Source organism: Tachyglossus aculeatus, chromosome X2 (assembly GCF_015852505.1).
Source record: "Tachyglossus aculeatus isolate mTacAcu1 chromosome X2, mTacAcu1.pri, whole genome shotgun sequence".
NCBI lineage: Eukaryota > Metazoa > Chordata > Mammalia > Monotremata > Tachyglossidae > Tachyglossus > Tachyglossus aculeatus.
Window position 1 is genome coordinate 9,456,801 of NC_052100.1, and position 22,830 is coordinate 9,479,630.

The 22,830-nt window shown below is 58.0% G+C and overlaps 1 long non-coding RNA gene across 1 annotated transcript; it reads left to right on the top strand.

Annotated features, from left to right (window-relative positions):
* Positions 1-428: 428 nt before the first annotated feature.
* On the top strand, positions 429-22,830 carry LOC119949480. Its single transcript, XR_005457207.1, has 4 exons — positions 429-589; positions 2,578-2,583; positions 10,123-10,249; positions 22,769-22,830. It is a non-coding gene; the product is annotated as an uncharacterized LOC119949480 (long non-coding RNA).

Genomic DNA, 22,830 nt, shown 5'->3' on the forward strand with positions numbered 1-22,830 from the left:
CCAACGGGATCAGGGCATCTCCTTCAAGAAAGAAGCGGGACAAGTACCCCATCTGCCTTAAGGGGCTGTCCCGTCTGGAGACAGGGGGATGGAGAGGATGAGCACTCCAGCCTCAGTGACCCTAGCCTCCTTGCAGAGGTGGGGGTGGGGGGGGTGTCTCCTAGGGCCTGTGGGCCTGAGGTGGGATCTGAGAGAAGAAGGCAGAGGGAGAGGAGCAGAGAGCAGAACAGGGGCGAGGGCGCAGTGGCGCAGGGGCCGGGCCGGCTGGCCTTAGTCCCTGCCCACATTACAGCGACGCGGCGCGGCGCGGCGCGGCCCGGCCCGGCCCGGCCCGGCCCGGCCCCGCCCCTCGACCGGCCCCGCTCCCCCTGTCGGTAATTACGAGGGAGGAGACGGCGAAGCTTTTAAAAAGGATTTCCCCTCTGTGCGTAAAAGTCAGTGAGTCGGGCGGGGACTGGCCCAGAGGCGCGCCCCGCGTTGTCCTCCGGCCGTCTCCCCGCCCGTCCTTCTCTGCTCTCTCCGACTTGCCCTCCCGGCGGACTTAGCCTGGACCCCGGCCGGCCGGCCGGCCGGCCCCTCCCGTTCCCGGGTAAGTGCCCGACCCCGCCGGCTCTCGGGAACTTTCTCCGCGCGGGAGGGTTTGAAGCCCCAAGTTTCGGGGGGGAAGGTCTCCCCTTCCCCCCCGGGGGCCTGGGCACAGGTTGCGGGCGCTGGAGTTGGTGCCAGCAGGGGCTGGGGCGAGGGCGGGGAGGGGGGTCTACTACTGTGGCCGGGGCCGCCCAGCCTCGCGCTCCCTCCAGAGTCTCTGTTCTCCAGCATTACCCCACCGTGGGCACCGAAGCGGCGCCATACCCGAGGGCACCGGGATGAGCGGGGACTGGGAGAAGGAATAGAAGGATCTCCCGCTCGCTCCTCCCCACTCGGCGAACTCCCGGGAAAACAAAATCCAAGCGGGCTCTACCGAGTGGACGGCGGACTGGCAGAACCGTGCCCTCTCCCCCCGCCCGCCGCGCCCCTTTGAGCCGGACAGCGTGGGTGGGGCGCTCCCTAGCTACCCGACCCTCGTTTGGGGAAGACCCTCTTGGGGGCTCCGGCCCATATTTGTTTCCTGCCTGGGGGCAAATGAGGGAAGTCCGGGGCTCCGTGCCCTTCAGATCGGTCCCCGCTTCGCTTCCTCTCCTCCGCCTCTTTAAGCCCCCGAACAGGACGGGGAGAGTTAGGTAGGATGTGCGTGGCGGGGGGAGGGAGGGGATCTCCTCCGCAGGGGGAGCGGGCAGGAATGCCCAGCTCCCGAACGCGGCACTTGTAAAAGTCAGGGGTGCGGGGGGTTTGCCGCTCGCGGGGGGAGGAGGGGAGGGGAGGGGAGGGGAGAAGGCGGCGTCCCGGCCGGCCCGACAGCAGTGCCCTGCTCCGACCCGACCGTGCTCCACGGGACGCGGAGAGAGAGGCGGGGGGGCAGGGGCAGGGCCAGTGCCAGGGGCAGGGGCGGCGGCGGCTCCCTGGCGCCGGCTCTTTCAAGTAGCGTCTGAGCCGCCCCCGCGCCCAGCCAGTCTGGGGGGGGGGAGGGGTAAATCTGGGAGAGGCGCAATAGCTCGTGGACAGGACGCTCCCCCCGGGATATCCCCCCTCACCCCCCCGCCATCTCTCCGGCTCCTTGCTTCACCTTCCCGGTGATGCAGGCCTGGGAAAACCTGCCGCCCCCCACCCCCGGGCCCGATCCAACCGGCAGGAAGGTGGCTGGCGGGGCCCGGAGCCGGAGAGTTGATTCTTTCGTTGGATTTTGAGGGTTTGGCTCGGGGCCGCTGCGGCCCCGACCCCACTTGACTTTCGCAAAATCGGTCGCTTTTTCTCCTCTTTCTCTCCCACCGAGCCCCCCCGGCAGCTTCTGACCCGGTTTCCGGGCAGAGCCCAGGTTCATGGCCCGGCCTTTGATTGAGGAGCTCGACTGCTCCCCTCTCCCCTCCATCCCCTCCCTTTGACCCCCCTCTAGGCAGAAGCCCGAGGCGGCATAATAATCGCCGCTACAACAGTAATTATCCGTTAAGGTGGACAGCATGACCCACTGTCCCCGGCCACCCCGACTCAACCGTGGCGGGGTGGGATGAGGGCAAACTCTCTCCTCGCTGCCTCTGCCCTTGCGGTTGCTAGCCGATGTGATTTGAACTGGCCCCATATAAGGTGAAGAGGAGCAGGGAGGTAAAGAGGCTTCCCTGCTTGTGGTTTCTCCATTTTCCTGCTCCTTCCTCATCGTCCAGTTCACAGTGTGGGGTTCTGTGCTGATCTTTAAGGTTCATTTACAACCGGAGCTAATGGAGGAACAGGGTCAGGTCCCCATTCCGGACCCCAACTACAGGGTCTGTCCCTGTGCGCACCGAGCCAGGAGCCCAGAGCAGAGAGCAGCGTGACGTAGTGGAAAGAGCACGGGCCTGGGAAGCAGAGGACCTGGGTTCTAGTCCTGGCTCCGCCGTTTGCCTGCTCTGTGGCCTCGGGCAAGTCACCTCACTTCCCTGGGCTTCGGCTCCTGCGTCTGTAAAATGGGGATGAAATACCTCTTCTCTCTCCTGCTTGGACTGTGAGCCCCGGGTGGGACAGGGACTGTGTTCGATCTGCATATTCCGCACATAGTAAGTGCTAAACAAATGCCACTGTTATTATCTGGTCAGGGGGGTCGGGGTCAGGGGAACACAGTTCCCCAACCCCTGCCCAGGTTGCAACTAAGTCTGTCTTCTGCTCCTCCTCCCAATACCTGCCCTCTTCGGAGCCCTAAAGCGGAGATTCCTTTCCCCAGGGCCTGTGGTCGGACACAGCAGGGGTAGTGGGGAGGGACTCATAGGGTAGTTAAGAGGGCCCCATCTCAACCCTTGGGATGGAGAGACCAGCGGATGAGTGATGGCAAGGCAGGGGTTGGGGGTAAAGGATCCAACATCAGGGTCTGTGCTCTGCACCTCTTTCCTAGCATCCCCCCCCCAACCCCCCACCAATCCTCACCCCAGCCCCAGGCCAACATCACTCCCTCAGCAAGGAGGATGAGAAGGGTGACACTGATTATGATTTATAGGATTATAAATAGCACTAATAAGTGGCAAGTGCTTTGGAGACATTGGTGACAAGGTGGGAAAGACTATTTTTGGCCCCCAGAACATATGGTTGGGAGGGGGAGGGGGGAGGGCCGTGGTCCGCTAGCCTCCCGTGGCCTCCCAGACTAGCTGCGCAAATATGGTGACTTGACTAGCTGGAAGACGGGGACCCTCGTGACCCAAAAGTTATTTGGCAATGATTTCCCTCTGAAATGGTCCGGGCCTGGGGCTACGAGATTGGACCATCTAGGTAGCCAAAGTCAATTTCCCTTTCCCTGAAGAATCTGGGTTGCTCGCATAGTTGGCTTCCCCTTGGCAGATACCAGAGGCCTTCAGTGTGTGGAGGGAAAAGTATTAGCTCAGTTGGATCCCCCTTCCACTGCTGGCTCCTTCATCCAAGGCCATAACCACCCTGGTTGAAGGGATTGAATAGGCCTAGGACACCGAGGCCTCTGGTCTGCGTGGGTAACCCGGCCTCATGGTGTCCCTCGACCCGGTACCGTAATGGCGTCTTGAGGGGAGGTTACTACTGGTTTGGGATTGGCTAGCGCTGGGGCAGCGGGAGAGGGGCTGATCAACGCCCAGAGGGGGTATTCGGCCCTCCCTTGTCCCTCAGAGTGAAGGGCTGGTAGGCGGCGCCAGAATGGGAGAGTGGCCACTCGGGTCTTTAGCGTTGGGAGTCTTGGGAAACGATTTGTTTTCCATAATTGAACCCAGTAACAGGGGTATATGTTCCCCATTGCAGCCACACAAAATTTCCCTGTTCAGATTGTGTGGACGTAGGGGTGTGTGCAAGGGTCTCTGGGTGTGCGAACCTGGGCAGGGGTAATAGTGCCACTGTGTGGTTTTATGTATGTGTATCAGGGGGCTGGCCTGGGTCTGTCACTTTTATCAATGTGACTGTGATCGTGTATGTATGTGTGTGTGTGTGTGTGCGTGTGTGTGTGTGTGTGTGTGTGTGATTCCTCAGAGATGCTTGTGTACTGGAGGAGAACTTGCCAAATGCGTGTGAGTATTGGGAAGGTGTGGACGCCCCCCGGCAGCCCTGCCATGCACATGTGCCCAAAGACCTGGGTTCCTCCCATCCTCCCTTGCTGTTGATCCCCTCTGGTTACCTTGGGGAGCTCCCCATACTGCTGCCCTTCATGCCGCCCCTTGTCCTGGCCCTCTCACCGGCCTCTGGAAGGAGCTGAATCCAAACATCCTGTCTGGATATCCAAAAGCTGCCATGAGCTTTCCATTCCCCAAAGCCCGAGCCTTGTGGAGAGGAAGGGAGGGAGGAAGTGAGGTAAGGAGGAAGGGGCGAGGAGGCTGGGAATGGGGTGGGGGCGGGAGAGAGAGGTAGTGTTCTGGATTTAGGGGCTGAAGCCGGGTTTCACTTACAAGCTGGGGGCCGGGGGCCGGGGGCGTCCCGTCCGTCCGTTGGACCCCAATTCAGCAGGCGGTGAGGCGGGACCAGGTGGATTCTGCAGAATGGACTTGGCTCCCTCTTCAGGTGTGCCCGAGTAGGGGACCCCCATGTCCCTCCGGCTAAAGGTCTGGCCCCCAGTACGGCAAGGGAATTGGCGGGCCGGGGGAGAGTGGGCACTTGCTCCCTGTGCAGAAAGCAGAAGGGGTGGTGAGCAGGACATTAGGGGACCGCCAAGCATTTAAAACATCATCCCTTTCCTGACTCCTGCTTTCCCAATCAATCAATCCGTGGTATTTTTGGAGCACTTACTGTGTGCAGAGCACTGTACTAAGCACTTGGGAGGGTGCAATACAACCAAGTTGGCCCTTCCCACGGGGAGCTTGCAGTCTAGAGGGGGAGGTAGGAGAGGGAGAGGGTGATGACCCCCCGCCCACCCTCCTAAATTCATTCCAACCTTCCAACTCCCAGCCCCACCCTCGCTGGCTTCTGTTGTCAGGTCAGGGTTCTCCTTTTTAGGGTGTGATGGCAGAAGGAGGAGACTGGGGAGGGGAGGGACTAATAAGAATGAGTTATGAACACAGCCGGCCACGCCCTGCCTGGTATTTATGAGCATTTCCCGCCATCTTAGAAGCGCTGCCCGGAGGGCCGTGGGTGGTCCGTGTCAGGATCCATGGGGGGCGGGGGAGCCAGCATCCTCAGCCTACCCCGCTAGTATTTCCTCCTGTGATGTGGGCACAGCACTCATCCCATGGTCCCGGCTCCAGCCGCCTCAGGCTGGGAGGAGCCGTGCCTGTAAACCCTGGCCTTCCTAGCTATCAGCTGCTCTCTTTAGGGAGGGGATCTGGTGGACTTTCAGATCTGGTTCCTGAGAGTGGCCAATGAGGTGGAAACTAGGTCTCCTTGAGGCCAGGGGACAAGTAATTCTGAACTCCCTGGGCGGCAGGACCCTCCAGAGGCCATTCTCTCCATCCCCCTGCCTCTGGTATGGACTGCCCCATCCCCAACCTGGACAGCTCGTCATCAATAGCAGCCCCTCGGGTAAACATTTCATTTGGCTTCCCGAAAACTCGGAGTTCCATCTCCTTTATAGAAATAGCTTCAGAGGGGGAGATTCCAGGACTTCCCTCCCTCTCCCATCCAAGGCTTAATTATGGCCCCACCCCATGTTGAGGAACTCTACCCTACCTCCCTCCTGCTGTAAATGAAGTTTAGAAATGGAGAACAGATGGCCAGTTGTTGGGGGGGTGGGGGGAATGACTCATTCCCCGATGCCGGACATGCCTTCTCAACTGGGTGGGGGGGGGGGGGGGGGCGGACAGGACGAACGACAGCGTCTTTTCTCCTTTCCCTCGTTTTCCCCTGTGGAGGAGGAGGAACGCTGGGGCCATGGCCTTGCCCCAGCTTTAGGGTTGGAGTCCAAGGGCCGGTGGGGATCAGGGGATCACCGGGCTGAATGCTTGAGGTAGGCGGAGGTCCCTGGGACCCTTCCACTCTCTGGGCCCCGGAGGCAGAAAGAGGATAGTGAGGTCCCGAGTCTCGGGGTGAGTCTTGGGTAAGCCACCCTGGGCCCTGGGGAGCTGGCACCACCAAACCCTGGGCGAGGGCTGGGAGCCCTGGCCCTGCCAACACTGCATTGGCAGGAACCTGGGCAGAAGTCTGGCTTGGGGGCATGGGGGTGACTCATGAGAGGCATTGAAACCTGGGAGAGTTATGGGCCAGAACCCCACCTTCCTCCTCTCTGTTCTAGAGGGCTAATAGTGTGGTGTCAGAGTGGGGCTGGGGGATGAGGCTTCTGGGTCCCTGTCATCACTGGAGATAGCCTGAGCCATTGGTGCCAGTGTCCTCTTGAGAGGTGCTGAGGGACATGTGGGAGTTGGGGGTGGGGTGGGGTGGGCAAGACGACTCTGGGGTAGACCAGAGGCTGTCATGGCTGAAAAGGAGAAGTCCCTTCTGTTCCGTTCCACCTCCATCCCCCGAACCACCACCTGGGGGGCCGGGGTTGGGGGAGTGGTGGGCAGAGAGAAGGGAAAGGAGGCCAGGGAGACTGGAAAGAGAGTGGGGCCACTGGCTGGAAATGCGAGGAAGAAGGTCCAGAACACACTTTCCCACCGGGAACACACTCCTGGTTTGGGTGTTGTGGACCGAGCCCACACTCCCACTCCCACCCGCCCCCACCCCCTGAAGCCAGTTGCTGGCCCTCATGCTAACTACTTCCAGAACTGGCACAAGCTGCTGAGAAGTGGAGGGCTGGGAAGCCTGAGAAGCCAGGACATCTCACTGCTCCCTGCTGGCCCTGAGATCCTGCCTGTTCCCTCTCCCTAGATCCAGCCAGACCCAGGTCCAAAGCTCTGGGAAGCTAATTCTGGATGAAGCCTGGCTTCTGGGACAGTGGGAAGGGAGTGGGGACAGCACACATCTGGATGCCATCTAGCAAGATCAGGACATGGTTGGCTAGGGGCTGGCACTTCTGCCTGGCTGGACCACACTGGGGTCAGGCCCAAGCCCGTCTTTGTCGGACCGGAGACAAAAGGGCGAAGCACAGGTAGGATGGTCGGCATCGGCACTCCAAAAAAACAGATCCCGGAGACGCCCATGATATCACGTGTGCTAGGCTGGCTCGCCGCCTCGCCGGCAATGCCACGTGATGGGGTGGCATCACCGGGCCGCCATTTTGTGGGAGTCAGTCAGATTCGGCTCGCACCCAGAGTGTTTCTCCAGGTCCTCTCCCTCTCCTTCTCCCAGAGCCTTTGCGTTCCCCTTACGGGTCTGTGGGAAATCCGGCGCAGGGTTTGAGCCATAGCCCAGCAGGGGTTCGGTGACCAAAACGAAGAATAGTGAACATTAATCAGAACCAGTCGGGGGCGGGAGAGCTGAAAACCCGTACGGTCCATTATAATGCTGGGCGACTGGGTACAGGGGCCCACCCGTCCCCCAGGAGATGTCCTGTCCTCCCCGGGTGCCCCTGGGATGAGGGAAGAATGGCCACTGGGAGCAGGCCCTCCTTGGGGACAGGGATAGGATCCCTGGGTTGCCACCAGCCTCCAAGCTCCTTGGAGGGCATCTGTCTTATCCCTCCCAAGCCCCCCACTGTGGGCCAGGGGGAGGGCCAAACTGGAGGAGCTGGGGGCGATGGAGGACAGAACCGAGTGAAGGAAGCAAGAGGAACGCCCGAGAGGCTACGCTGAGGCAGAGGAGAAAGCTAAGTCCTGGACCAGCTCCCCTCCCCATTCTGCTCCCCAGCTTAGCCTTGCCCTCTGGGCAGGAGAGCGGGAGAGAGGGGAGGAGGCTGGTCTTGCCCCTGATTGGGGGGAGGGTGGAGTGGGAGAGTTGAGTTCCCAAGGGAATGTGGGGGAAGAGCTTGCCTCTGGCTCTTCGGAGAATATGGAAGGGAGAATCTGGCCCCTGGCATTTTGCCGGTTTCCCGAATTATACTCAGTGATTCATGGCTCCCACTGCCGGAAGGTTACTCACCCTTCTTGTCCTGTGACCAGACTTGGGGGACAGGAGGGGAGGAAAAAGCCAAGAGACTGTAGTGTTCAAATGGTGGGGCAGGGGAGGGCGGGGAGAGAGGTGGAGGAGAGCGGGGTTGGGTGGGGAGGAGGGGGCAGCAGCTAGCTTTGATCTGTGTCCTGGCTGCTGAGGGTGTGCTATCCTCAGTCTCCTAACCGCCCACCTCACCAGCCAGCCCTGGCTCCTTCCTCCCAGTTCCAAGAACTTTCTCCTCTGCAGCCTGCTGGGCAAGCCACCTTGTGGGCCCACTGCTGCTGCTCTAGTGGTTCGCTTTGCTTCCCAGCCCTCCGCACCCCCCCCCACCCTTCACCTAACGCCTCCACCGTCCACTCCCAGGCCAGAGGGTGTGGCCTTGTAGGGTTGGGGCCCGTGATCCCTGAATTTCTCTCTGCAGACTGGGAAGGCCTCGATCCAGAGGCCTGTAAGATGCTAGTAAGAAACTGCCTTGTGGAGCTCTGGCTGGGGGTGGGGGTGGCTGAAGCAGTGTCTGAGGGTGGGAGTGGCCCCTCCCCTTTTTTCCCTGTTTTGAAGTCAGTTGGCAATTACAAACTCCTGGAAAATCTGCTCTGGATCTGGGACAATTAGTGAGAAGCATTTGTGACAGCCCCAGCCTGGGGGTGGAGGGAGGGCTGGTGGCTGGCTGGGCGGTGGGGGGGGACCGGCGGAGGGGGAGGGCTGGGGGTGGGGAGGGCGGTAGCAAAGCCACAGGGATGCAGGGAGGGGAGAGGAGGAGCTCAGGATGATTGGATATTTTCCGATCCCAGCAAGCGGATGGAAACTATTTGGGAAAGTAGTTCAATTACTTTTGGGTGGGAAGTCGCCCTGATTCATCCTCGGGAATGGAGAGTGGGAGCTTTGTTTGAGAAGGAAAATCTCCTTGTGTGTGTGCGTGCGTGTGAAGGGGGTGTGGGGGTGTGGGGGGGCGTGCGCTTGCGTGCCTGCGTGACTGAGCATGGCTGAGTTTATTGTACTAGCACACTGGGTAAATATGGCTGTAGAGATGCTCGTGGCCATGGACTGTCATACACACACGCACACACACACACACACACACACACACACACACACACACACGAGTCCCCCACCTCACTGTGCCCCTCTCTTGGGCCTCCTTCTTCCTCGCCCCCTCAACCACTCACCCACCCCAGCTTCCAGAGGCCTGGTAAGGTGGCACGGTGGTAGGCCTGGAGACTCCAGCCCTTGCCTGGCCCTTCCAGGCCTCAGCTGCCTCTGCCCCCCTGCCCCTTCTGCCCCCCACCCCTTCACCCAAGGAGGCTTTAGGCAATTTCGTAAACAGCCTCCGACCGACTTGTCTGCGGCAGGTAGAGACGCGCTGGGAAGCGGGTTGGGGACTAGCCAAGGTGGGTGTTTTCGTTGGCAGTCTGCTGGCTTTAAAGGGTAGACTGGGCCAGGAGGGAAGCGGTGCTGGAGAAAAGGCCCTCAAGCGGGCTGGGTGGGCTAGGGAGGGGGAGAGAGAGAGAGATCGAGAGAGAGAGAAGAGAGAGAGAGAGAGGGGCTAGTCTTGAGCTTTTGTTCACCTTGGAGCTGCCCCTGGGGCTGTGTGTGGGGAAAGCCCAGAGGAAACAGAGCAAGCCAGATGGCCAGCCCTTCCCATTCCGTTCTCCAGGACACTAAATTGCTGTCTCACTTCCGGAGCGGAGTCGTCAGGGCTGGGCTGGCAGGCAGGACTCTGGGCTTTCAGGCCCCAGCCTCAGGCTCTCTGGGTTGTTTAGCAGGTCCCAGGGCAGGTGATGAAGTTGGGTCTCACTTGGGATGAAGCCAGCACCCCCCCCCGGCCCCGCCCTCACTCGGGGGCTACCTGCGGTGCCAACTGCCCCTCCTCAGTCTGGTTCTATCCGCCAAGGGGCAGATTGGTATTGGGCCTTCCCTGTCCTCCCAGGATCCTCCAGGGCTCAGGCAGCATTGCTTGTTTGCGTGGGTTTCAGGGTCCTTCCCAGTTCCCAACGGGCTTCCCGGGCCAAACAGCTGGGAGCCCGGGAATCAGAATGCCTGGCGTTGCTCCCCGGGGCCTGCGGGCTGGGTGGTGCTGCATGGCGCTGGGTGCCCTGGTTTAATAGCGACACTGACGCTTCTCTCCCTCTCTCTTTTTCTTTCTCCCTGTAGCAATGAGGGTGGCAACCCTACCCCAGGACTGCAAGAGAGGAAGAAGAGGAAGAGGAGACCGGGGAGCCCCAACCTGAAGGTGTTGTGGGGCGGAGCTCAGACCCCGCCCCACTCGCCTAGAGTTGAGGTGAGTACCGCCGCTCCCCTCGCCGTCTGCCGGCACCCCTGAATCTTGCAGGTGGAGCTGAGGATGCTGCAAACCCCGGGTGTGGCTGGGACCCTCCCTTTATCCCGGAGGGGCCTCCCACTCACCCGCTCCCCTCCTCCCCTCCCAGCTCCACCCCAAAGCTGCTTGCCTGGCAAGGAATCCGGGGCCGGTCCTCTGGGGGAGCTGAGGTCGGAAAGTGGGTCACCGGTGGTAGGGTGGGGAGAGGGTTAATGCTGCCAGGACCCAGGGACCCGAGGGGGAAGCTGTGGTTTCCTCTGTCGGCTTCTAGGAAAGGCTGCCAGCTGGCATGAGATGACTTCCTCGCCCCGCCTGGGCGCTCCTGTTTCCTCTGACCTGGCCCCGTTTGCCCTCAGTGGAGTAGGCGGAGGAAGGGGAAGGGAGGGGAGACCCTGCCCTCCTGCCCTCTTTCCGGGGGTCCTTGGTCTCAGGCCCCTCCAGGGACCATGGCTCCCAGCGGAGCCCCACCTGGCCGGCGAGCCCTGATGGAGAGGAGACGGAAAGGCAGAGAGGGAGGGAAGGAGGGATGCAGAGATGGGAGGACCTGGGGGGCCTGCAGGAGTCAAGTTCATCTCTTCAGGGCCACGGTTTCCCCTTCATCGCGGGTGAAGGAGGAGAGGTCAGCCGGTGGGTTGGTTCCCCCGGAGACCTTCCAGGAGACCCAGCCCCGCCTCCACATCCTCGAGTTGCTCTTTCCCGGCCTCTCCCTTCTCCCTCCACTGCCGAAGGACCGGCTGGAGGCACGGGGAGTTGGAGGTTTCCGTTTCCCAGGCCCGAGGCTCCCGCCACCTGTCACGCTCCCCCGGCCGCCCACCCGCTTGGACAGACAGGCAGGCAGGCAGGCAGGCAGGCAGGCAGGCAGACAGACAGTTTCTGCGGCTGGGCTCCGTCTCCCCTACCTCTTGGCCTCGGCCATCCTCAGGGGTCAGAGTTTCCACGTCTTTCGGCCAGCTGCTGCTGCTGCGGCGGCGGCTGCTGTTGCACATCTGGATTTCCTTTCCCTGCCAGGGTCGGATTTCTTCCAGATGGGCCTCTCTGGAGCCCTTCCCTGTCTCCGCCTTGGCCCCAGGCCGCGGAGAGGAGCGGAGCTGGGCCGAGCTGGGGGAGAAGGAGGGGTTTCTCTTGGGTCACCCCAACCCTCCTCCCCATCCGCTCAGAGCCCCGGGTGACTCCCGGGGAGTAAGAGTGGGCTAGCACCCCAAGGCTTCGGGCCCAGCCGGGCGCCCAGTTCAGATCCCCATTTCTAGTCTTTGCCTGTGCCCAGACACAGGCCTTCAGGGGGCAAGGATTTCCCCCAACCCCTGTCTCTGCTCTCTTCCAGGTGCAGGGGTGCCCACACCCGGCCTGCCCTGGGCCGCCCTCTATCTGCCCGAGCCCCTCTGCCGCCGGCGGCTGGGGTTCCTGGTGATGCGATTTTCTTGTGCTCGCCAAAATCACATTGCCAGGGATTTCCAACTGGCGGCGTGCCCAGCTGGCAGGAGTGCTGAGGACGCCAGGGACCCTGGCCGGGGGCGGGGAGCAGCCCGGAACGTGGCGGGGAGGGGAGTCGGGGGGGCACCCGCTGTTCTCCAGCTGGTCCGGCGGAGCAGGGCTTAGCTGGCCTGTGAACAGTTAGTTCCCTGCGTGTTCACAGTGGCTAAGTTCCGCCCCTCCAGGGCCCCGCCCAACAGGCCGGGCTCCCCTCGCCCCGGAGACCCTGCTTGGCCACCGCAGGGACCATCTGGAAGCAGGACCAGGAGGCTGGAGAGGAGCCGGGGACCCTCCTCCCCCGCAGGAGCCAGCTCCAGGCCGGAGGTTGTCTTGCCGGGCTCTGCCTCCTGTGCCTACTGAGCTGAAACGCAGTTGCTTTGCTTAAACTGGCTCAGTTCAGCAGGAACAGGAGTCTAGCCCAGCCCCTAGAGACCCCACACCCCCTCCCAGCCCAAGGAACCCGCACAGAGGAGGAGGAGACCAGTACTGAGGGAGACACCCCCCACAACCCCCACCCAGCCCCCCACCAACTGGGCCCCACCGTGGGCAGGGGAGAAGTGAGGAGCAGCTGGCATGGGGCGTTTCCCTCCCCTCCCGCCAGTGCCCGCTCTGCCCTCCCGCAATGGTGGGATGCTGCCCATATGCCACTTGTGCTGCCTTCCAGTCTCACGGTAGCAGCGGCATCTTCGTCTGCCCTGGGTGGCTTTTCCGGCATTGCCGGGGTCGGGAATCCTGGACCCAAAGGCTGCCCCAACCCGCCCGAGGGACTCTGTCTCTGTCTCTCTCTCTCTCTCCTCCAGATTGGGAAGCCAGAGAGCTAGGGAGAGAGAGAGAGCATTCCAAGGCCTCGTTCCAGAGTTTCAGCACAGAGCCCCGTGATCTGTCTGTTTCGGGGCCTGATGGGGATGGAGGAGGTGGGCAGTGGGGGGGTCGGGGGGAGATGAAAGCAGGGATGGCCAGGAAGCCCCAGGCTCACCCCCACCCCTGGCTTCCAACCTCAGGGGTTGGAGAAGGGTTTCTTCTTCTTCTTAGGCTATTTGTTAAGTGCTTACTATGTGTCAAGCACCGTTCTAAGCACCGGGGTAGATAGAAGTTAATCAGGCTGGTCACGGTCCCTGTCCCACCTGGGGCTCACAGCCTAAGTAGGAGGGGAAATAGGTATTGAGTCCCTATTTTACAGATGAGGAAACTGAGGCCCAGAGGAGTGAAGTGACTTGCCCCAGGTCACACAGCAACTGATCAGCAGAGCTGGGATTAGAACCTCTGACTCCTGTGCTCTCGCCTCTTGGCCATGCTACTTCTCCCCCTCATGTGCCCCTTGACGCTCTTGGACGCAGCTCCCACCAGCCCCAAGGAGCCATGTGAACCCCCTGGTGTGTGCATGTACACCCCCCCCGCCCCCCCCCCCACACTTGGGTGTCAACAGTTAGTCTTTAGGCCCCAGAGGGAAGTCAGTTGTCCCCTGCCCCAAATTCCCTTCCCCCACCGGCCTCTCCCTCCCCGTCGGGTGGCAGAGCCCAGCAGAGAACACCCGGGCCTCTCATCCTCCCCAGGCCTGTTCTGGGCCCCAGCACGGTGCCCCCACCCCATCCCACCAGAGCCTCCTGCCAAAGCCCTTCAGTGCCCGTGTCTGCTCTCCTTAGGGTGGGGAGTTGTGCAAGAGGAAACCACATGGGTCCCGCTGCCCAGAGACCGTTAAGGGCCAAGCCGGAGTTCTAGAAACGGCCTGTGGCTCTGGCCTCCACCTTGCAAATCACAGTGGCTAAAATCCAACCCCTCCCCTCTTCTTTCCTCTCCCCCTCCAGTCTTAACCCCTCTGAGATGGGCTCCCTGTAGAGAGCCCATGGTCACTGGAGGCAGGGCAGCTGACCCCGGGGGAAATGAGCAGCGCTGCCATCTGCGCTGCAGCCGCCCGCTCTCCACTTAGCGGAGGTCCTTGGTTAAAAGCTCGGTCCCCTGCTCCCGCCCCGCCTGGCCAACAAAGACGAGGGGCTAGTAGGGAGTCAGCCGAGAAGCTGATAAGGCCAGAGCTGGGCCTGGCTCTGGGACAGAGCCTCCCTTCTCCATCTGCACAGGTAGCTGCAGACCCCCGTGGTCCTGGGGGAGAATTTGAGTGCTGGTTGGGCCTGTGGAGAGGGGTCTCTGGGTGGCTCAGAGGGCGGCAGGGCTGACAGGGAAGGGGCCGACCTCCTTTCTCCCCTCCTTCCCTCCCCGCCCCTTTCTGCCTCCTCCACAGCCACCTTATTGACGATCCACTCCCTCCCTCCCCAGTGAGAGTTCTTCCCGACCTCCCGCCCTGCCCCCTGACTGGCTCCTCCCCACACCAACGTTTGCAATCCTACGGGCAGCCTCTCCTGCCCGCGCCCCCTGCCAACCCGACATGAGAAGAAGACACTCTCCCACTGTAGTGGCGAGAATTTCCCCGCCATCAGCCCAGGCCTGACCTACCTTAGTCCATCAATTGATGATATTTATTGAGTGCCAGCCGTACGCAGAGCTCCGTACCAACCACTCGGGAGAGCACAGTACAATGCAGTCGGTAGACACGATCTCTGCCTTCGAGGAGCTTACAGTCTAGAGGGGGAGACAGACATTAAAATAAATTATGGGTAGGGGGAACAAAGGATACAAAGATCTGGGCGTAAGCACCACAGGGGATTGTGAATACTTCGAGTGCTTAGGGGGTGCAGAAGGGCCGAAGGGCCGTCGTGGCAGTTAGGAGCTCTGAAGTGGGGAGATGAGAGATGAGTCAGGGAAGGCCCTTCCTGGAGGAGCTTGGAAGATTGGGGGGGTGCCTGCGGTCTGTCGGGTGTGAAGGGGGAGGGAGTTCCAGGAGGGAAGGAGGATGTGAGCAAGAAGAGGCGGGAGAGACAAGAATGAGGTCCGGTGTGTAGGCTGGCTTGAGAGGAACGGAGAGTGTGAGCTGGAGTTAGCGGATGGAGTGGGAGAAGAGAGTGGACAAGTAGGAGGGAAAGAGCCTCATGTACCATTGTGCCACCCCTTGAACTTCAGCTTTCTAGTTCCGTCCACCATCCAGACAGAGGGTGTGTGTGGAGACCAACCCAGATCCCCAGGGGGCAGGGAGAGTGGGGAAACGTGCCCAGAGGAATTCTGCAAGGAAGGACCCCAGGGGTGGAGGGAGGAATGACCCCCAAATGTGCCACTCCAGCCCCAGGCAGCCCTGCCAGTTTAGCGCTGGTGCCCCTTCACCCCATCTGGAAAGCGGATTGGGTCCTTGCCAGTCCAAGCAGTCTCTGGGCCGCACACCATCCCAGAAACAGGTTCCAGGTTTCCACCTCCCCCCAACGCTCCCCGCCCCCATCCCAACCTTCAAACAGGAACAGCCTCTGGCCCTTTCCCAGAGCAGGCTGGACCTGCAACTCGGGAGTCCCCCTTGCCCGCCCTCTCCGGGTGGTCCCTGTAGGATAGGCAAGTTGAGACTTTGCCGACAATTAGAGGATTAGGCTGGAATCAGGCGTCTTGCTCACGCCCCTGAAATCCCTGGGATGGGTCTGTGCTCCAGCTCTGGCCGCGGGGGGGTGGGGCAGGGGCTGGAGTCGGTCAAACAGACGCTAGGGTGTTGTTTTGAGCGCCCGTTCACGGTAGAACACTGTACTAAGCGCTTGGGAGAAGGGCGAAAGAGTTAGACGATCCCTGCCCTCAAGGATCATCCTACCATTTAGTGTGTGTGTGTAGGGGGAGGGAGGAACCGTAAAAAAAATTACAGCTAGGGAGAAGGGACAGAGTAAAAAAGATCTAAGTACCTAAGTGCTCTAGGGGGTTGAGTATTTAAGCGTTAGGGGGGTGGGGGTGGGGGGCAGAAGTGGTGTGTGGGAATTGGGAGCTCTAAAGTGGGGAGATGTGAGATGAGGTGGGGGAAGGCCTCCTGGAGATGTGATCGCAAAAGGGCTTTAAAGGTGGAATAGGCTGTGATCTGTCGCATGTGATGGAGACGGCCAGGTGGGGACGAGGGCGGGAGGAGCAGGAGGGTTAGGGTTTGAACAGAGAAGCAGCATGGCCTAGTGGATAGAGCACGGGCCTGGGTCCTTCAGACTTTAAGCTCGTCACGGGTGGGGAACGTGTCTACTGCTATATTGTACTTTCCCAAGCACTTAGTACAGTTGCTTTGCACACAGTAAGTGCTCAATAAATGCAATCGAAACCCAGCTCGGCCACTTGTCTTCTGCGTGACCTTGGGGAAGTCATTTCACTTCTCTGTGTCTCCGTTACCCCATCCGTAAAGTGGGGTTTAAGGCTGTGAGCCCCATGTGGGAAACGAACTGTGTCCAACCTGATTAGTCTAAAATCTACCCCAGCACTTAATACAGTGCCTGGCACATAGTAAGCACTTAACAAATACCATTAAAAAAAAAAGATGCCAACAGTAATGGGACACAATGAATAGACCGTAAGCTCCTTTGGGGGCATGGAAAATGTCTGTTAACTCTGTTGTATTGTATGTTCCCAAGTGCTTAAAACAGTGTTCTGTGCACAGTGAGTGCTCAATAAATACCATTGATTGATTGATTGATTGGTTGACTTGAATGGAACAGATTGGGCATGCTGGAGTGTAGTGGGAGAAGAGGGTGGATGGGTAGGAGGGAGAGAGCTGACTGGAGTTGGGAGAATGGGGTGGGAGATGGGAGGGAGAAAACTGGTAGCTCCCTTGAGCGATTTACGTTGATGTATATATGAAAGCCATTCTGGAGTGTGGGAAGACTCACCAAGAGTTTTGGAGATAGGGGTTCAGGGGACAAAAATGCAGAGAATTGTACCTTCACAAGCACTTAGGACAGTGCTCTGCGCAGACTATGTGCTCGATAAATACCATTGATTTGCGGGTTGAAGACAGAGCCAAAGTTGTAAGCCACCGTTGGGGCAGGCTTGGGCCGAAAACTTGGAGATCCAAACGCCACCTGACATGTGGAATCAGAAATGGCATCCAGAAGTTAGTCGTGTGTGGAGAGAAGCGAGGTGCCCCAGAACACTGGAGAGGGGTGAGGGGCGGCCAAGGCGCTAGGATATGCAAAAAACACTGTACTTACTGTATATTCCTCTGAGCACCTCCCCCTTGAGACCAGATGAGGTTGGGCCCTTCGCCATCCTGTCTTGCAACCACCAAAGGGCACCATTGTTCACGAGTTCCAAGGTCTCCGTCTCCCCGTTCGGGTGTTGGGAAGGGGGGACGGGGGAAAGAGGGAGGGACGGCTAAGTTCGGAACATAAACATGATTTGTCTGTAATGATTTCCCAATGTCCACATATGCCGCGCAGCTTGTTCTCAGGCAATTTTCGAGCTAAAATGTTCTTGCTGCTCTGATGTGGTCATTCTTTATTTTTGTCTCTTTCTTCCTTCTCCCTGACCCACAACCGCTGATCCAGACGGGATGGAAGGAGGCAGGGGAAACAGGAGGCCCAACTCGCCCCCACACCACCCCCCTCCCCTACCCTCCCCCCACACACACGCACATACACTCCAACAGTCCCCGTTGGTCCTACCCACACCTAGTTTGGGTTTGGCTACCTGGCTGTAGCCTGGCTTTCCCTGCCCTCCACTCCTGCTCAGTCACTCAGCCATCTCTTTCCCACAGGCCTCTCCCAGACGTCTTGCACCCGAGCACTACAGGCCCCACAATCCCCCAGGACAGCCACACATGCTCACAAACACCAGGCATGTGTGGGTGACACTATCCAGAAGCAAGCCACTCCCACTTCAAGCTGGGTCAGCCCTTAGCCTCCATGATTCAAGGCTGATTCTGGTCAAAACTTGGATTCTGACTGTGAGCCCCATGTGGGGCAGGGACCGTGTCCGACCCAATTTTCTCGTATCCACCCCAGCGCTCAGTACAGAGCCTGGCACATAGTAGGCAGTTAAATTCCTCAGCCCGTGCAGAGGCCTAAACCCAGGGTTAGTATCTGCTCCGCAGGTGGCAGCAAAAGCTAGCCGAGGTCAGAGGGCTAGCTGAGCTGAGGCAGTTAGTAGAGGAAGGGAAAGGCTATCTGCTCTTCTCTGGTGGAAGTCCGGGGTACCAGGCTCTCCTGAAAATGAAGAAGGCTCTTGAAACTTGAACCTGCTTCTCTGCCGAACAGGGGTGGTCATCCATCATCTGGTTTGCTGCTGGTTTGTAGCCTGCAGAGAGATGGGTGGCACATTCTGGGGTCAGGGTGCAAAGCTCAGGAGCCCGGCCTCATTGGCGGAGCGCTCGGCCCACAGCCCAACCTCCTCTGCCCTCCCACTCTTGCCCTCCACAACCGCTCGACAGGATCCTGGCCCTGGGCCTACGCAGGCCAGGGAGGAGAATCAACAATGATTGTGATAGCGGGGACCATCTGGGCCTTAAGGGCCCCACACTTCAGGGACCAGGAACCTGGACTCGAGCGCAGCCTTCAGAACCTCCTTCCTTTCTCCAAAAAGACGTGTTCGCTTCTGCCAGGCCACTAGCGAGCAGAGGGGACCCAGCATCACTCCACAGTCAAAAACCCCGCAAATGATAGTGATGATAGTATTTGTTAAGCATTTACTACATGCCGAGCACTGGGGTAGACGCAAGATAATCTAACTGGATGCAGTCCCTGTCCCTTAACAGGAGGGAGAACAGACATTAAATCCCCATTTTACAGATGAGGAAACTGAGGCCCAGAGAGGTTAAGTGGCTTGCCCAAGGTCACACAACAGGCAAGCGGCAGAGCCGGGATTAGAACCCAGGTCCTCTGCCTCCCAAGCCCGAGCTCTTTCCTCTGCTGCAATGTAATAAGTATCATGTATTTGGTGATACTAATTGCAGAAGGGTTTCCATTCCGTGAGCAGAGACTTCATGAAAATCAGGCTGACAAGCGGCAGGCTTGAAAACAGAGACAGGCCCTGGGTGGGATAAACCCATTAGTGAGTGTGGCAGGGAGCTATCCTTCAGTGCAAAACGACATGGCAGGGTGTGCCTCTCTCACGTAGGTCTTTTCACACATGGTCAGGTTCTTATTGTCGGTAGCATCATCTTTGAAAACCAAGGACTCATCACATCCCTAGGGCCTCGTGGGTTAGCTAGTTCTGCGAGTGGTTTCGGGCCTTTGCCAACAAAGCCATCCTCATGTTGTCGTCATCATCATCCCATTAGCTTTCTGCCAATCAGCCGGCCGGGGTGACTGATCCACACTCAGTGGTTCCCGACGGGAGTGCCGACTTTTCATTTTCAGCCTTGGGGGAGCTTGGGGGTGGAACTTGGAGGGGGAGTGGCATCTGGCCTTTGATGGAGCCATGGAGGAAGCGGTCGGGGAAGGGAGGAAAAGAGAGAGGCAATGGAGGAGAAAGAAGGCAACAGGGGAAAGCCAAATGTTCAAGAGGAGGAGGAGGAGGAGGAGGAAAAACAGCACTTCCTCCTTCTCCTCCACCGACCCTCTAATAATAATAATAATAATTGTATTTGTTAAGCTCTCACTATGTGCCAAGCACTGTTCTAAGAGCTAGGATAGATACAAGGTAATCAGGTTGTCCCACGTGGGGCTCACAGTCTTAATCCCCATTTTACCGATGAGGTCACTAAGGCACAGAGAAGCGGCTTGCTCAAGGTCACACAGCAAGCAAGTGGCAGAGCCGGGATTAGAACCCACATCCTCTGACTCCCAAGCCCGTGCTCTTGCCACTAAGCCATGGTCCTCACTGGGCACCAGGCCCAAGCAAGAACATTCCCCTCGCTCCCACCTCAGAGCCCCAGAGGAGCCCTGTGCCTGCTTGCCTCATCTCTGCCCTCTCTGCCCAGGTAGCTTGGGGATTCGTCAGGGCAGCAGCTGGAGCAGGCACCCCATGGGACCTCGCAAATGTCCCAGTTCTCTTGCTCAGCCCTGAGACCCTGTGGGGAAAAGTCATCCGCCCACCTCATCTGGGCTGCTTGAATACCTAGCCAAGGTCCTTCTCTGCATTTTCTCCCTCTCTTGGGCACTGGGCAATCTCCCAAGCTAAAACTCACTGTGCCCACTCTCCGGGTTGGCACCACCTGGACTGTTGTCCCCTGGGGGTTCTCCACCTTTTTGAAAGTGAAGCGCAAATCCCCTGAAATGGTATAATTCCCCCCATAGTTGGCTGGATTTGGTCAGGATCATAGAAATTCTCAGGATGCCCATTAAGTCTCACAGTTCAGGAGATAGTCCTCGACGTCCAGATTCATATAAGAAAGCTAGTATGCCCCAAGATAATGATACCGATGATGATGTCGATGACAAACAATAACAGTAGTAATGAGGATAATAATGATGGTATCTGGACATCCTGATTTGGGCGGCGCCATCACACTTTCTGGGGGTTTTGTCCCGGGATCTGACAGGCCTATGGCAGGACCCGTTAAGATGGCAGGCTGGCGGGTTATGAGGATGAGCTTCTCATAGGAGAGTCCACTGGGTTCTACCCTGGCCTAATGTACTTTGACCTCATGGCAACCTTTGACCCTGCTGATCATTCCCCCCTCCTGGAAACGCTATCTCACCTGGGTTTCCCCATTATGGTACTCCCTCATTCACTCAGTCTTCTCTCACTGACTGCTCCGTTTCAATCTCATCCACTGGCTTCACTTCCACCTCTCCTCCCCTGACCTTGGAGGTCCCGCCAGGCTCTGTTCTCTCTTCTCCCTCTACTCTCACTCCCTCGGGGAGTTCATCCACTCTCATGTCTTCAGCTACTGCCTCTACGTGGATCAATCAATCAATCAATGGCATTTGTCCAGTGCTTACTGTGTGCCGAGCATTGAACTGAGCGCATGGGAGAGTACAATACAACAGAATTAGCAGGCACATTCCCTGCCCATAACAAGCTTACGGATTGACCTCGCTCCTGCTATATAGTCTTATATTTCTTCTTATTACTTCCTAGAAGTCTTCCCATGGATGTCCTGCTGGCACCTTAAACTTTACATGGCTAAATTCCCCATCTCTGTTGACACTATGCTATGACTGACCTTCCTGTCCCAGAAGCCCATGATGTTGATGGCAACTTTTAACCCTCACATTGGGCTGAATTAAAACTTACCTGTTCTTTCTGCACTAGATGTATATATTAATGGTATTTAAGTGCTTGCTGTGTGCCAGGCACTGTACTAAGCGCTGGGATAGAGACGGGATAATCAGGTTGGACACAGTCCGTGTCCCACGTGGGGGCTCACAGTCTTAATCCCCATTTTACGGATGAGGTCACTGAAGCACAGAGAAGTTAATAGACTTGCCCAAGGTCACAGAGCGGATGAGTGGCGGAGCCGGGATTAGAACCCAGGCCCTCTGACTCCCAGGCCCATGTTCGTTCCACTAGGCCAAACTGCTTCTCATGATTTTTGTGCTTTCCCTTCCTGTCCATCCTTATCATCTCCCTTTGAGATTAATATATCAGCCTCCTCACTGGTCCCTCAATAATAAACTGTGGTATTTGTGAAGTTCTTACTATGTGCCAAGCACTATACTAAGTGCTGGAGTCGATACAAGGCAATCAGGTCAGACCAAGTCCCTGTCCCACATGAGACTCCCAGTTTAAGTAAGAGGAGGAACAGCTGAGGCACAGAGCAGTTAAATGACTTGCCCAAGGTCACACAGCACTCGTGGTGGAGCAGAATTAGAACCCTGGTCTTCTGACTCCCAGGCTGGGCTCTACCTACAACCTCACCTTGCTTCAGTCACAATTACTACTCTGCCAGCCAGATCTTCATCCTGAAACATCTTCCTACTCAAATCTCGCCCTTCCTCTAAAACCTCCCCTCCATGGCAACCCAAAACTCCTGACCATTGCTTTCCCCCCACAGCTCTTTCTCCTTTCATCTACCCTCTACCCTTCTCCCAAGCAAATCTCACTGCCCCTTGCTCTCAATTCTCCTGTATCCAGCCCCTTGTACACCCCCTCCCGCTCCCCTGGAACTTCCTCCCCCTTCATTTTTATTATTTATTGGATGTTTAAGTGATTGCTCTGAACTCAGTACTGGGGAAGACACCAGATAATCAGATCCGACCTGGCCTCTGTCCCACACGGGGCAGGCCATCACCTAAAAGGTGGGAGAACGGGTATTTTATCCCCACCTTTACAGATGAGAAAACTTGCCCAAAGTCATACAGCAGGTCAAAGGCAGAGGAGAGATCGGAAGCAGTGTGGCCTTGTGGAAAGAGCATGGATGGGCCTGGGAGTCAGGAGACCTGGGTTCTAATCCTGGCACTGCTACTGGTCTGCTGTGTGACCTTGGACAAGTCACTTAACTGCTCTGTGCCTCAGTTACCTCATCTGTAAAATGGGGACTAAGGCTGGGAGCCCTACGTGGGACATGGAATGTGTGCAACCTGATGATCTTGTTTTTACCCCAAAGCTTAGTACAGTGCCTGGCACATAATAGGCACTTAACAAGTACCATAAAAAAAAAATCAGCTACAGAAGCAGTGTAACCTAGAGGAAAGAACATGGGTCTGGGAGTCAGGAGACCTGGGTTCTAATCCTGGTTCTGCCACTGGCCTGCTGTGTGACCTTGGATAAGTCACTTAACCACTCTGCGCCTCAGTTGCCCCACCTATAAAACAGGAATCAAATACCTGTTTTCCCTCCCTCTTAGACTTTGAGCTCTATGGGGGACAGGGATAGACACAACATTATCTTGTGTCTATCGCAGTGTTTGGAACAGAGTAAGTGCTTAACAAATACCATTATGAATTCTTTTTGGTTCTGGTCTGGTCTGCCAGTCCACAGCACTCTTAAGCTTCAAAGCCCTCCTGAAATCTCACCTTTCCAGGAGGTATTTGCCAGTTCATTTTTTCTCCCCAAGTCATATCGTACCGGCTACCACCTCAGCCCTCATGCACTTAGCACTTATAAATGGATCGGTCGATGTACTCTACTGATCGAAGCACTTAAATCATTTCACTGCTGCATCTTTGTGCCTGCCTGTCTCCCCAGTTAGATTGTGAACTCCTTTATTTCTATTGTACTCTCCAGAGGACTTATACAGTGCTCTGCACAAAACAGGCGCTCAATAAATACTATTGATTCATTGATTGACAGGACAGAAACCCCGGCTGTGGTGGCCATAGCTGAAGAAGAGAAGGAGGAGGAGGAGGAGGAGG